The sequence below is a fragment of the Aegilops tauschii genome, chromosome 1, assembly GCF_002575655.3.
Source record: "Aegilops tauschii subsp. strangulata cultivar AL8/78 chromosome 1, Aet v6.0, whole genome shotgun sequence".
Taxonomy (NCBI): domain Eukaryota; kingdom Viridiplantae; phylum Streptophyta; class Magnoliopsida; order Poales; family Poaceae; genus Aegilops; species Aegilops tauschii.
This window is the reverse complement of record NC_053035.3, coordinates 348,138,603-348,155,387: the sequence shown is the minus strand read 5'-3', so window position 1 is coordinate 348,155,387 and position 16,785 is coordinate 348,138,603.

The window sequence follows — 16,785 nt, the reverse complement described above, 5'->3', positions numbered from 1 at the left end:
GCATATACTCAGAATGTCTAGGTATAACAATCACTTGATTCAACTGGGAGTTAATCTTCCGGATGATAGTGTCATTGACAGAATTCTTCAATCACTGCCACCAAGCTACAAGAGCTTCGTGATGAACTATAACATGCAAGGGATGGATAAGATGATTCCCGAGCTCTTCGCAATGCTAAAGGGTACGGAGGTAGAAATCAAGAAGGAGCATCAAGTGTTGATGGTCAACAAGACCACCAGTTTCAAGAAAAAGGGCAAAGGGAAGAAGAAGGGGAACTTCAAGAAGAACAGCAAGCAAGTTGTTGCTCAGGAGAAGAAACCCAAGTCTGGACCTAAGCCTGAGACTGAGTGCTTCTACTACAAACAGACTGGTCACTGGAAGCGAAACTGCCCCAAGTATTTGGCGGATAAGAAGGATGGCAAGGTGAACAAAGGTATATGTGATATACATGTTATTGATGTGTACCTTACTAATGCTCACAGTAGCACCTGGGTATTTGATACTGGTTATGTTGCTAATATTTGCAACTCGAAACAGGGACTACGGATTAAGCGAAGATTGGCTAAGGACGAGGTGACGATGCACATGGTAAATGGTTCCAAAGTCGATGTGATCGCGGTCGGCACGCTACCTCTACATCTACCTTCGAGATTAGTTTTAGACCTAAATAATTGTTATTTGGTGCCAGCGTTAAGCATGAAGATTATATCTAGATCTTGTTTGATGCGAGACGGTTATTCATTTAAATCAGAGAATAATGATTGTTCTATTTATATGAGTAATATATTTTATGGTCATGCACCCTTGAGGAGTGGTCTATTTATATTAAATATCGATAGTAGTGAGACACATATTCATAATATTGAGGCAAAAAGATGCAGAGTTGATAATGATAGTGCAACTTATTTGTGGCACTGCCGTTAGGTCATATTGGTGTAAAGCGCATGAAGAAACTCCATACTGATGGACTTTTGGAACCACTTGATTATGAATCACTTGGTACTTGCGAACCGTGCCTCATGGGCAAGATGACTAAAACGCCGTTCTCCGGAACTATGGAGCGAGCAACAGATTTGTTGAAAATCATACATACAGATGTATGTGGTCCGATGAATGTTGAGGCTCGCGGCGGGTATCGTTATTTTCTCACCTTCATAGATGATTTAAGCATATATGGGTATATCTACTTAATGAAACATAAGTCTGAAACATTTGAAAAGTTCAAAGAATTTCAGAGTGAAGTGGAAAATCATTGTAGCAAGAAAATAAAGTTTCTATGATCTGATCGTGGAGGAGAATATTTGAGTTACGAGTTTGGTCTACATTTGAAACAATGCGGAATAGTTTCGCAACTCACGCCACCCGGAACACCACAGCGTAATGGTGTGTCCGAATGTCGTAATCGTACTTTACTAGATATGGTGCGACCTATGATGTCTCTTACTGATTTACCGCTATCATTTTGGGGTTATGCTTTAGAGACGGCTGCATTCACGTTAAATAGGGCACCATCGAAATCCGTTGAGACGACGCCTTATGAACTGTGGTTTGGCAAGAAACCAAAGTTGTTGTTTCTTAAATTTTGGGGATGCGATGCTTATGTGAAAAAGCTTCAACCTGATAAGCTCGAACCCAAATCGGAGAAATGTGTCTTCATAGGATACCCAAAGGAAACTGTTGGGTACACCTTCTATCACAGATCTGAAGGCAAGACTTTTGTTGCTAAATTTGGATCCTTTCTAGAGAAGGAGTTTCTCTCTAAAGAAGTGAGTGGGAGGAAAGTAGAACTTGATAAGGTAACTGTACCTGCTCCCTTGTTGGAAAGTAGTTCATCACAGAAACCGGTTCCTGTGACACCTACACCAATTAGTGAGGAAGTTAATGATATTGATCATGAAGCTTCAGATCAAGTTACTACCGAACCTCGTAGGTCAACCAGAGTGAGATCCGCACCAGAGTGGTATGGTAATCCTATTCTGGAGGTTATCTTACTAGACCATGACGAACCTACGAACTATGAAGAAGCGATGGTGAGCCCAGATTCCGCAGAATGGCTTGAGCCCATGAAATCTGAGATGGGATCCATGTATGAGAACAAAGTGTGGACTTTGGTTGACTTGCCCGATGATCGGCAAGCCATTGAGAATAAATGGATCTTCAAGAAGAAGACTGACGCTGACGGTAATGTTACTGTCTATAAAGCTCGACTTGTTGCAAAAGGTTTTCGACAAGTTCAAGGGATTGACTACGATGAGACTTTCTCACCCGTAGCGATGCTTAAGTCTGTCCGAATCATGTTAGAAATTGCCGCATTTTATGATTATGGAATTTGGCAAATGGATGTCAAAAATGTATTCCTGAATGGATTTCGGGAAGAAGAGTTGTATATGATGCAACCGGAAGGTTTTGTCGATCCAAAGGGAGCTAACAAAGTGTGCAAGCTCCAGTGATCCATTTATGGACTTGTGCAAGCCTCTCGGAGTTGGAATAAATGTTTTGATAGTGTGATCAAAGCATATGGTTTTATACAGACTTTTGGAGAAGCCTGTATTTACAAGAAAGTGAGTGGGAGCTCTATAGCATTTCTGATATTATATGTGGATGACATATTGCTGATTGGAACTGATATAGAATTTCTGGATAGCATAAAAGGATACTTGAATAAGAGTTTTTCAATGAAAGACCTCGGTGAAGCTGCTTACATATTGGGCATCAAGATCTATAGAGATAGATCAAGACGCTTAATTGGACTTTCACAAAGCACATACCTTGACAAAGTTTTGAAAAGTTCAAAATGGATCAAGCAAAGAAAGGGTTCTTGCCTGTGTTACAAGGTGTGAAGTTGAGTAAGACTCAATGCCCGACCACTGCAGAAGATAGAGAGAAGATGAAAGATGTTCCCTATGCTTCATCCATAGGCTCTATCATGTATGCAATGTTGTGTACCAGACCTGATGTGTGCCTTGCTATAAGTTTAGCAGGGAGGTACCAAAGTAATCCAGGAGTGGATCACTGGACAGCGGTCAAGAACATCCTGAAATACCGGAAAAGGACTAAGGATATGTTTCTCGTTTATGGAGGTGACAAAGAGCTAGTCGTAAATGGTTAAGTCGATGCAAGCTTTGACACTGATCTGGACGATTCTAAATCGCAAACCGGATACGTGTTTACATTGAACGGTGGAGCTGTCAGTTAGTGCAGTTCTAAACAAAGCGTTGTGGCGGGATCTACGTGTGAAGCGGAGTACATAGCTGCCTCGGAAGCAGCAAATGAAGGAGTCTGGATGAAGGAGTTCATATCCGATCTAGGTGTCATACCTAGTGCATCGGGTCCAATGAAAATCTTTTGTGACAATACTGGTGTGGCAAAGGAATCCAGATTTCACAAGAGAACCAAGCACATCAAGAGACGCTTCAACTCCATCCAGGATCAAGTCTAGGTGGGAGACATAGAAATTTGCAAGATACATACGGATCTGAATGTTGCAGACCCATTGACTAAGCCTCTTCCACGAGCAAAACATGATCAGCACCAAGGCTCCATGGGTGTTAGAATCATTACTGTGTAATCTAGATTATTGACTCTAGTGCAAGTGGGAGACTGAAGGAAATATGCCCTAGAGGCAATAATAAAGTTATTATTTATTTCCTTATATCATGATAAATGTTTATTATTCATGCTAGAATTGTATTAACCGGAAACATAATACTTGTGTGAATACATAGACAAACGGAGTGTCACTAGTATGCCTCTACTTGACTAGCTCGTTAATCAAAGATGGTTATGTTTCCTAGCCATAGGCATGAGTTGTCATTTGATTAACGGGATCACATCATTAGGAGAATGATGTGATTGACTTGACCCATTCCGTTAGCTTAGCACTTGATCGTTTAGTATTCTACTATTGCTTTCTTCATGACTTATACATGTTCCTATGACTATGAGATTATGCAACTCCCGTTTACCGGAGGAACACTTTGTGTGCTACCAAACGTCACAACATAACTGGGTGATTATAAAGGTGCTCTACAGGTGTCTCTAAAGGTCCTTGTTGGGTTGGCGTATTTCGAGATTAGGATTTGTTACTCCGATTATCGGAGAGGTATCTCTGGGCCCACTCGGTAATGCACATCACTATAAGCCTTGCAAGCATTGCAACTAATGAGTTAGTTGAGGGATGATGTATTACGGAAAGAGTAAAGAGACTTGCCGGTAACGAGATTGAACTAGGTATTGAGATACCAACGATCGAATCTCGGGCAAGTAACATACCGATGACAAAGGGAACAACGTATGTTGTTATGCGGTTTGACCGATAAAGATCTTCGTAGAATATGTGGGAGCCAATATGAGCATCCAGGTTACGCTATTGGTTATTGACCGGAGACGTGTCTCGGTCATGTCTACATAGTTCTCGAACCCGTAGGGTCCGCACGCTTAAAGTTCGATGACGGTTATATTGTGAGTTTATGTGTTTTGATGTACCGAAGGTAGTTCGGAGTCCCAGATGTGATCACGGGCATGACGAGGAGTCTCAAAATGGTCGAGACGTAAAGATCGATATATTGGACGACTATGTTCGGACACCGGAATGGTTTCGGGGAGTATCGGGCATATACCGGAGTACCGGGGGGTTACCGGAACTCCCCGGGGAGACTAATGGGCCTATTGGGCCCTAGTGGAGAAGAGGAGGGGCGGCCTAGGGTAGCCGCGTGCCCCCTCCCCCCCTGGTCCGAATTGGACAAGGAAGGGGGGCGGCGCCCCCCTTTCCTTTCCCCCTCTCTCTCCTTCCCTCTCCTCTCCTACTCCCACATGGTAGGGGGGAGTCCTACTCCCGGTGGGAGTAGGACTCCTCATGGGGCGCGCCTAGGGTGGCCGGCCCCCTCCCCCTCCTCCACTCCTTTATATACGTGGAGGGAGGCACCCCTTGGAGACAACAATTGATCTCTTGGATCTCTTAGCCGTGTGCGGTGCCCCCCTCCACCATAATCCGCCTCGATAATATCGTAGCGGTGCTTAGGCGAAGCCCTGCGTCGGTAGAACATCATCATCGTCACCACGCCGTCGTGCTGACGGAACTCTCCCTCAAAGCTCGGCTGGATCGGAGTTCGAGGGACGTCATCGAGTTGAACGTGTGCAGAACTCGGAGGTGTCGTGCGTTCGGTACTTGATCGGTCGGATCGTGAAGACGTACGACTACATCAACCGTGGTGTGCTAACGCTTCCGCTTTCGGTCTACGAGGGTACGTGGACAACACTCTCCCCTCTCGTTGCTATGCATCACCATGATCATGTGTGTGCGTAGGAAAATTTTGAAATTACTACGTTCCCCAACAGTTAAGTTCAACAGGGTTAGCATCCACTAAAAATAGCAAATGGGCAGCATCTCTAGTGATATCCTGAGTCATGCATTGTAAGTTTGTTGCTGGTATTGGTGAAATTGAGCTGGACACGGTAATATTTGAACATCAGGCACGAACATGCTTAATACATCAACCATACAAATCATAGCCGTTGCAAGTGGTATTGGTAAGATTTAGCTGGTCAGATCTTACCTGTTAAGTCCTGGGGGGTAGTCGCTGAGGGACTTCATCTGGGCTAGAGCCTGCACCATGTCGGCGGCGGCGGAGGCGAGGTGTTCCTCCGGGTCAACACGCACAGCGGCCAACGCGCCATGCATGGACCGCCATCAGCTCCTGGCGAGGGGGATTTGGAGGCATGAGGATGTTTCGCAGGCGCCATTTAAGCAATCAGGCCGGGGACGTGATAGAGATCGGTGGGTTACCTGACTGGATCCGAGCAGAACGTTGATGTGGTTGAAGCTGTGGTTGCGGCGGCGGCGGTTTGAGATGCCGGTAGGGGGAGGCGCGAGGGAGGGGGATACTGAGGGGATGGGGATGTGGTTGGAGGAATAAATTCCGAAATCGCGCGCCTAATGAAAATTTCGGTGCGAAATTTGAAACTTGGGCGGGGGAAACACACAACGCAGACGAAGCGTGTAAAATACTCGTGTGCAACAAAAAATAAAGTTGGCAGATCCCGTCTCCAAAAAATGTACACATGTTGATTTTTTCGGTCAATGGTACACCTGGTTTATTAGGAAATATCGCACAGGTAACTGACTTATGGGTCATTAACGCAAAAAACACATATGGGTACGGCATAGAAACCATGTGTTTTGTGATCTTCTAATGATTAACGCAAAAAAACGCACACGGGCACACATGCTAATCAATGCTCAAAGCCCTCAAAGGATGCTCTTACCGACATTGTACGTTAATACTACAAACTTAAAGTACTACTGGTAATTTGTTCTAATACTACAAACTTAAACTACTTCTCACATGCTGCCATCAAGGCATGCTGGCCGGACGCCGGGACTCTCTTTTTTCTTGCGGCCATGGTGTGCGGTCTCTTTTTTCTTAAAGCTCTCCTCACCATGGTGTGCGGCCTCTTTTTTCTTGCGGCGGCGGGACTCTCTTTTCTTGACTGCTTTCTGCCTTTTCCGCTCCTTCTGTGTGGCTTTTTGGCCGCCTCTAGATCCACCACCCATTCGGCCATGACAGCCTCAAAGTCCGCCCATGTAACTGTCTGGCCGCCAGCGGCGATGAACTCGGCGCGGCGAGATACCATCGCTTCCTTACCATGTGCGCGGTCGCGGGCGGCGAGGAATGCGGCGCGGCGGGATGCCATCACTTCCTTACTAGTTACTGTGCGCCGCGGTGCCATGGACGATGCCTAGAGAGAGCTCTAGGACGGAGGGGCCGGGCAGCCGTACAGTGCGGTGGTACTCAAGAGCTCAACCACAAACGACAACAGAAATTTGGCTTCCCTTACAATTTTGCTCGTTCATTATCGCACACGGTTCATCTCCGTCGCTTCCAGAAACAGTGTGCGTTGAGCCTATTGTGTGTTGCGTTATGATTGGCCGGAACCCCAGCCACCCGGATCGCGCGTGTGCACCGTTGGATGCGCCGCGATCGAACGGCAATCTAGGTCCCTCACATCACACCCGTGCACCTATAGCTGGATTGGATTTATATGCGCTAAATGCCTAGAAAATGCACATAATCCCCTAAATATGGTAAATGAGCCCCAAAAAATGCCAAATTTGAACATGGTGATTTGCAGGGTGTATGTTCGTCGTAGAAAAAAAACTCCAGGGCAAAGAACAAAGAAAATTTGGATTCCCTTCAATCTTGAGGATTTCCCTTTCGAAAGCATGGAACTTCCTCGGTGATGGTTCGATTTATGAAAGGCGTGCATGACAACATAAGCCAAACCTTCTCAAATTTTTACCAAGGCATGGTGAGGTCATACCATGGCACCATGCCCGGCGTCATGTTTTTTGAGCATTTATTTCATTTTTTATAGTTGAAAACCCAACAAACAGACATTTGTGGTTGACTATTGCCACACATTTCATCGAAATATCTATCCATTCCTTGTAAAAGGCATGAGAATTTACTAAATGGCACGAGCATGGTTTTCTAGGTCGTTCTTGTGGACCCTTTAATGCATCGATTGTTCGAACTTGAATTATGCGCATTAATGCCTAGGAAATGCACATAATCCCCTAAATATGGCAAATGAACCCGGAAAAGTGCCAAATTTGAACACAGTGATTTGCAGGTTGTATGTTCATCGTAGAAAAAACTCGTGGACAAAGGACAAAGGAAATTTGGACCCCCCCCCCCCTTCAATCTTGGTGATTTTCCCCTTGAAACCATGAAACTTCCTCGGTGATGGTTCGATGTATGAAAGGTGCACATCATGACATAAGGAAAACATTCTCCAATTTTTACCAGGGCATGGTGAGGTCATACCATGGCACCAAGCCAGGCGTCATGTTTTCCAACCATGTGTTTCATTTTTTGTATAGTTGTTAACCGAGTAAACGACGCGTTTATGGTTGACTATTGCCACACATTTCCTTGAAATATCTGCCCATTCCTTGTAAAAGGCATGAGAATGTGCTAAATAACACGAGCATGGTTTTCCAGACCGTTCTTGTGCACATTTTCATGCACCGATTGTTCGAATTTGAATTATGTCCATTAATGCCTAGAAAATGCACATAATCCCCTACATATTGTAAATGAGCCCAGGAAAATGTCAAATTTGAACACGTTGCATGTGAGACGGTATGTTGATCGTTGGAAAAAAATTGAATGAAAAACTAGGATGAAAATTAGGATTCCCCTTCAATCTTGGGGATTTTCCCTCTCGAAAGCATGGAACTTCCTCGGTGATGGTTCGATTTATGAAGGGCGTGCATGACGACATAAGCCAAACCTTCTCAAATTTTTACTAGGGCATGGTGAGGTCATACCACGGCACCATGCCAGGCATCATGTTTTTAAGCATTTATTTCATTTTTTCTATAGTTGAAAACCCAACAAACAAACATTTGTGGTTGACTATTGCCACACATTTCATCGAAATATTTATCCATTCCTTTTAAAAGGCATGAGAATTTACTAAATGGCACGAGCATGGTTTTCTAGGCCATTCTTGTGGACCCTTTCATGCATCGATTGTTTGAACTTGAATTATGCGCATTAATGCCTAGGAAATGCACATAATCCCCTAAATATGGCAAATGAACCCAAAAAAGTGCCAAATTTGAACACGGTGATTTGCAGGTTGTATGCTCATCATAGAAAAAAAAACTCGTGGACAAAGAACAAAGGAAATTTGGATCCCCCTTCAATCTTGGTGATTTCCCCCTCGAAACCATGAAACTTCCTCGGATGATGGTTCATTTTATGAAAGGCGCGCATCACGACATAAGGAAAACATTCTCCAATTTTTACCAGGGGCATGGTGAGGCCATACCATGGCACCACACCAGGCGTCATGTTTTCCAACCATGTGTTTCATTTTTTGTATAGCACAAGCATGGTTTTCCAGACCATTCTTGTGCACCTTTTCATGCACCGATTGTTCGAATTTGAATTATGTGCATAATTAATGCCTAGAAAATGCACACAATCCCCTAAATATGGTAAATGAGTTCAAAAAAATGTCAAATTTGAACACGTTTCATTTGAGGCAAACTAGGACAGAAATTTGGATTCCCCTTCAATCTTGGTGATTTCCCTCTCGAAAGCATTGAATTTCCTCGGTGATGGTTCGATTTATGAAGGGCGTGCATGACGACATAAATCAAACCTTCTCAGCTTTTAACCAGGGCACGGTGAGGCCATACCATGGCACCATGCCAGCCGTCATGTTTTTCAAGCACATATTTCATTGTTTTATAGTTGATAACCTAGTAAATGACGCGTTTGTGGTTGACCCCATTGAAATCTCTGCTCATTCCTTGTAAAAGGCTTGAGAAATTACTAAATACCACGAGTATGGTTTTTCCAGACCGTTCTTGTGCACCATTTCATGCACCAATTGTTTGAATTTGAATTACGTGCATTAATGCCTACAAAATGCACATAATCCCCTAAATAAACCAGGAAAAGTGTCAAATTTGAACACGGTGATTAGCAGGGTTTATGTTCATCGTAGAAAAAAAATCATGGATGAAAGACAAAGGAAATTTGGATTCCCATTCAATCTCGGTGATTTACTATCGCACACGGTTCATCTCTGTCGCCTCTGCGAACCATGTGTGTTCACTCACACATGCAAAAGGAAAATAAAACCCTCGCCCACTTCGTCCCCACACTCACTTGCTGCGGACTCCTCCGCAACTCTGCACCCTAAGCTCGACGGCTGTTGGCGGCGGCCGTAGGTCGCGCTCCAAACGGCACTGGATTTCGCCTCCACCGCTTTCCGCCGCCTATCTGCACCGACATTCTAGACTCTGGTCGACTGGGGTTTTTTGCGGGATTGGGCCGGGGATTTTTCTCATGGAGAAGGTAATCAACTTAATTAGTGAAATATTCACTCATCTCTTATTGTAGTCAGTCCGTCGCTGTTAATCAACTGGCGTAAATCGCCGTGGAATCATTTTTGTTCTACCTGATTCGTAGGTGTTCATTCATGTGTGCACAGTGCGAGCACAACTCGGGCAACTGTGGTCGTGGCCAGTCGGAAACGAAGTTCTATCTCACCATTTCGGATGACTTCAGGGAGCGCCCGGTATGTTCAATCTCAACCTACCACGGTCGGCATGGCCTAAATTTGTGAACATATACCGTCTGTTGCTACATTATCTATATATTTGCATCAAATCTTTGTTACAATATCTATTTTTAATTCTATATTTTTGTACTTTGCTAGCATCTATATATGGATATGTTCTATCAGTTACTCCCATATTTGCATCTTGCTCGGTTTTTTCAATATATCTAATTTACTATCTTAATTTTCATTTCAAGCAGTACATCCCTTGCTTTGCAAGAACAGGAGTAGAAGGAAATCTTGGGCTTTACTTTGCTGATGACTCCCAGGATGTCATATTGACAACGCAACATGGGTTTACAATGATGGTTAGCGTAAAACTTGATAAAGATGGTCACTCCTATTCTAATGCGGACCTTTGGAGAAAAATGTCTAGGTGTTATGAACTAAAAGCTGGCAATAAAATTCTGGTGCGTGCACCACAGCCTGGTCTAATTAACATGGATGTTTACTTCCCCAACATCATCAGCCGATCAAAGTCTAATCGAGGTTAGTGTCCTTTCAACTTTCTCCATGCTGTCATATTACTATTTAAGCAACCAATTGATCACTATTTAAGCAACCAATTGTGATATCATATTCTGACACCGTTCCTAGGCAGTAACAAATTCTGTTTACCAATTTATGCGCACTATATATTCTTCTGCCATGTTCTGAATAAATAATACCTTTCCACCTTTTAAGCAGGATATGTTGCATGCATAGTGAACGATCTGTATGTTACTAAGTGTACCAAATTTCACTGGAAGGACTTGAAGCATGTCATAAACTTTGTTGATAATCTGACAAAGATAGCACAACGTATGAACGCTGGATTTTGGATGGGATTAATTAGACCTATGGTGCACACACTGAACGAGACCAATTGTGTGCACAAAGCGCTGGTAAAAAGTCTTATTTTAATGTTGATGCTCATAAACTATATATATCTTCAACGATATGTTACAATTTTTTTGTATTCTACATGTGAACAGAAATTTCCCCCTGTAGCCGTTCCTGGATCGATTTCCCGGCGTGGTCGAATTACACTTCTGCCTGCTAATAAAGCCAAAGTGATTGCAAGGTACTGCATTTCCCGCAAAAATGGAACCATTCAAATTAACAAATTCTCGCTTCTCGTGGAAATGCATCCATATTGGAAAATTGGAGACATTGTTCTACTCCTGCTCTACCAAGGCACAGGAGGGCTCTTCCTTTTCATTGACGAGATGCCGAGTCGCCGTGATCAAGCTGCTTCCAGTGGATAGTTGTGGTTGTTGGCCCTCAGCCTCTTAAAATGTGCTAGTTGTTACTATATATGTTAAGTATGTAGATATGGACCATATGGTTGTTGGCCCTTAGCCTCTTAAAATGTAATAGTTGTTACTATGTTAAGTATGTAGATATGGACCATATGGTTGTCAAAACCGTGTTACGAAGATCCTCCTTTTGTCGAATAGTGTAACCACTATATATATGTTACTCAAATGCTGTTACCCAAGTTCATAAATTTTCATGGAAAGTATTAGTATCGTACAAAGTTCATTGAGTTTAAGCGTGTGCCCGATGTCCAGAAGGCATTTGCATATTAACTGTCCATATTACAAATTCACACACATGTTCACATAAGAAAACGTATGTGTAACATACTAATCATCGCACACGAGTACTCGCAAACGCATCATGTGCGATACTCCTAGCCAACGCAAGCAACTAGTTTGCATTTTTCAAAGTTTTTTGTACACACAGAATCACACACGAAGTAACTGTATTGACCGTCTGTGTTGTAATTTCTCATCGCAAACAGTTCATCCGAGTCGGTTGTTTGCCACGTATCACACACATCTTGTTTACACGACTCGTTTGTGTTCTTTTGGCTCATCGCAAACAGTTCATCCATGTGAACTGTATGCTGCATATCACACACATCTTGTTAAGTTGGACCGTTTCTGTTGTGTTCCCTAATCGAAAACAGTTCATCCGAGTTAACCGTATGCCGTATATCGCATACACATTGATATGGCTGCCCGTTTCTGTTGTTCTACCTCATCGCAAACAGTTCGAATGGATTAACCGTGTGTCCTACATCGCACACACATTGTTATGGCTGCCCGTTTCTGTTGTTCTGCCTCATCGCAGACAGTTTCAATGGATTAACCGTATGCCCTTCATCACACACGCAACTAAAATCTGAACCGTGTTTGATGCATACATCATCGCAAACGTTTTGCACCTTTTTGACGGGTTTTTTACACCACCGTTTGCGATTTACATCGCACACAGTTTCGGCAAAGGGTCTCTGATTGTAGTGTCGCGTTAGCAGTCTTCTGCAGTAGTGAAAAGCACACACATGAGAGAGCACAAATGAAGCAACTTAACCACGAACAAGGTCTAAAAGGTAAGCAAGGAGAAAACAAGGACCAAACATCGAACCAAAACCTCTCATGAAGAGAGGGCGGTGGCCGGAGCCACCTATGTTTGAGTCAATTGGTATGGCACCGGAAGAATTATCCTTGGGCCCATGACCAAAACTCATCTTTGAAGCACAAGTGCCATCAAAAATGGCGAATGTGAAAGAGTTGATCGATTTATGCATAATGGAGGGAGGGGGAGTTCATTGAGAGAAGAACACTCCCCCTATGTCCATGACTACACCTGAACAAGACAACATGATGAGTATGGTGGGGTGAGCAAAGGTTCAAGCCACATTGCTCAAATCGATGATATTTAGCTCATGCCTTAACTCGCGAAATCTTGCTTCATCAAAAGGCTTCGTGAAAATATCTGCAAGGTTATCATGAGTGTTGACATAGTTAAGATAAATCTCCCCTCGCCTAATGTGATCCCGGATGAAGTAATACCGAATCTCAATATGCTTCGTCTTGAAGTGTTGCACCGGGTTGAGAGAAATCTTGATGGCACTTTCATTGTCACACCAAAGAGGCACTTTGTCACAAATGACACTGTAATCCTTTAAAGTTTGCCTCATCCATAGAAGTTTAGCACAACAACTACCGGCGGCCACATACTCGGCTTCGGTGGAGGAGAGAGACACACAACTTTGCTTCTTAGAAGACCAACTCACCAACGAGCAACCAAGAAATTGGCACCCTCCGGAAGTTGACCTCCTATCCACTTTGTCTCCCGCCCAATCCGAATCTGAAAATCCCACGAGATTGAAGTTTGCTCCTCTAGGGTACCATAAGCCAAAGTTTGGGTATGAGCCAAATATCGAAAGATTCGCTTGACCACCACATAGTGGCTTTCCTTATGTGAGGCTTGAAACCGTGCACAAATTCCCACACTCAACATGATATCTGGTCTAGATGCACAAAGGTAAAGCAAGGATCCAATCATAGAACGATATACCTTTTGATCCACCGCTTTACCATTGGGGTCAATCTCAAGTTGGCATTTGGTAGGCATTGGTGTAGAAGCCGGCTTGACATCACTTAGCTTGAATCTCTTGAGCATGTCTTGAGTGTATTTGGCTTGGTTGATGAAGATTCATTCTCTTCTTTGTTTGACTTCAAACCCGAGAAAGAACTTCAACTCTCCCATCATGGACATCTCAAACTCCGCGGTCATGAGTGCGGCAAACTCCTCATTGAAAGCTTTGTTACGAGAACCAAAGATAATATCATCAACATATAGTTGGCATACAAACAACTCCCCTTTGACCTTCTTACTAAAAAGAGTGGGGTCGATTTTCCCAATTTCAAACCCACAATCTTGCAACAACTTGGTAAGGTGCTCATACCACGCACGTGGGGCTTGTTTAAGGCCATAGAGCGCCTTATCGAGTTGGTACACATGATTGGGGAACTTGCGATCCTGAAACCCCGGGGGTTGTTTGACATACACCAACTCATTAAGAGGACCATTAAGAAAAGCACTCTTCACATCCATATGTTGCAACTTGAAGTTATGACGAGAAACATAAGGAAGCAACAAACAAATAGATTCAAGGTGAGCAATGGGAGCAAAGGTTTCACTGTAGTCGATACCCTCAACTTGGGAGTAGTCTTGTGCCACCAAACGAGCCTTGTTGCGAATGACAATCTCGTGAGCATCTTGCTTGTTCTTGAAGATCCATTTGGTTCCAATGATATTATGGTTCTCCTTTGGCCTTGGCACCAATCTCCACACCTTGTTGCGCTCGAAGTTGTTGAGTTCTTAATGCATGGCACTAAGCCAATCCGGATCCTCGAGCGCCTCATAGACCTTTTGGGGTTAGACACAAGAAACAAACGCATGATGTTCACAATAGTTTGCTAATTGTCTACGAGTGCTTACCCCCTTTCTTAAGCTTCCAAGCACATTCTTCATGAGATGCTCTTTGGTAGCGAGTTTGGAAGCAATCTTGGTGGCACGACGCTCCAATTGCTCCTCAAGACAGAGTTGAGGAGCGATAACTTGATCATCATGAGCGTCGTCTTGAGCTTGTTCTTGATCTTGAGCTTGCTCTTGATCTTGAACTTGCTCGGTAGCAAGAACTTGACCTTGGGCATCAATTGGTGGATCACCACCATCTTGAGGTTGATCTTGCCCTTGATCTTGTTCATTTGGTTGAGGGCCTTCACTTTGTTCTTCGGAAGCGTGTGGGTCTTGGGTTGGTGATGGTTCCACTTGAGTGGAACATTGTCCTTCTCCTTCGGCCACAAGGGGTTCCACAATGGGTAGGATATGACCAACACCCATTCTTCTTATGGCTTGGGGAGGAATTTCATCACCTACATCACAAGTACCACTTTGCTCCACTTGGGAGCCGTTATTCTCATCAAACTCCACGTTACACGTCTCCTCAATGAGTCATGTGGACTTGTTGAGGACACTGTAAGCATGAGAGTTTGTAGCATAACCAACAAATATGCCCTCATGAGCTCTAGCCTCAAATTTAGACAAACGAACACCTTTCTTGAGAATGAAACACTTACAACCAAACACCCGGAAGTACTTGAGGTTGGGCTTGTTGCCGGTAAGTATCTCATATGGAGTTTTGTTCAAGCCTTTGTGGGGATAGAGCCGATTGGATGCATGACAAGCGGCGTTGATGCCTTCGGCCCAAAAGTTGTATGGAGACTTGAACTCCGCCATCATGGTCCTTGTCGCGTCCATCAATGTCCGGTTCTTCTTCTCCGCTACACCATCTTGTTGAGGGGTGTAAGGTGCGGAATATTGATGCTTGATCCCCTCATCACTAAGAAACTCATCCAAGGTGTAGTTCTTGAACTCGGTGCTGTTGTCACTTCTTATCATCAAAATCTTTGCATTGTGTTGACGTTGAGCTTCATTTGCAAAGTCGATGACGGTTTGTTGGGTCTCACTCTTCCTCTTGAAGAAATACACCCAAGTGTATCTTGAATAATCATCCATAATCACCAAGCAATACTTTCTAACCCCAAGAATATCAAAGGATGGAGGACCAAAGAGATCCATGTGAAGGAGCTCCAAAGGCCTCGTCAAGTAGATGATAGTCGTGGGAGGGTGAGCCTTCTCATGTAGCTTTCCTTCGATACAAGCATTGCAAGCACGATCTTTGGCAAAACTAACATTTGTTAGTCCACGGACATGGTCCCCCTTGAGAAGACTTTGCAAAGATCTCATATTGACGTGGGCTAAACAGCCATGTGCTACCTCTTGAGCATGCGTTGGTTTTTCCCTTGAAGAGGAAAGGGTGATGCAGCAAAGTAGCGTAAGTATTTCCCTCAGTTTTTTAGAACCAATGTATCAATCCAGTAGGAGGCCACACGCAAGTCCCTCGTACCTACACAAACAAATAAGGACCTTGTGATGTGGACCAGATCATGACCAAGGCATCCAAGAGTGAGGTTAATGCTAGCACAAATGTTGAACCATTAGAGCATCCAAAGGAAGACAAGGGCAAAACCATTATCTTAGTTGGGAAGCTTCTGGTGCCTATTGTGGGAGAAATGACACATCAGATTTCCAGCTGCAACTTCCCACCTAAACCTAATTAATTCTGGAAGTCTCTAGCACTTTATAGAGGCTGGAAAAGATGGTCTTTGAAGTCAGCTTTCATTCAAAAAAATGGTGCATCATTTGAGGTCTTGAGTCAAAAGTTGTGCAAGTTTCCATGCAAGCTGTTCAGGAATTTATTACAGCGCGAGGCTCAACAAGTTTGCTCCTGCTACAGCTTGGGGCTCACGAATTTACCCTTCATTTTGAGTTGTTTTCACACCTAACTAGTGGGTGCTTCTAGTATAAATACTCCCCAGCTGTTCCATGTGAAGGGGGATGAGATTTCTGAGTTTATGTTTGTAGACAGCCGGTGAGGTTGTGTTGTGCTGTGAGCACTAGTATCGTTGAGTGTTAGCTCGTGTGTGTGGATTGGAGGGCCTGTCCTCAATTCATATAGGATCCTTGTGGTTCCCTCTTGTGATTCTTCATAGGTTCACAAGCTTCATGGTTTGGGTTGCATCCTTGTAAACCAAGCTAGTTATCCGCTGCAATTTATCTGAGAGTGTTTCCTCTTGTTCTTGCCACTTGAGAGAAACAAAGTTTGTTGAAACAAGTTTCGAGTGAGTTTGTTGCTGCTCCTTGTGAGTTCTTTGGCACCGTGAAAGATCATTTCCGAGGTGTCCCGTATTATCTTGGCATCAGAGCTTTAGGTTGTTCGCGGTGCTATTTTCTCTCTTGCTGAT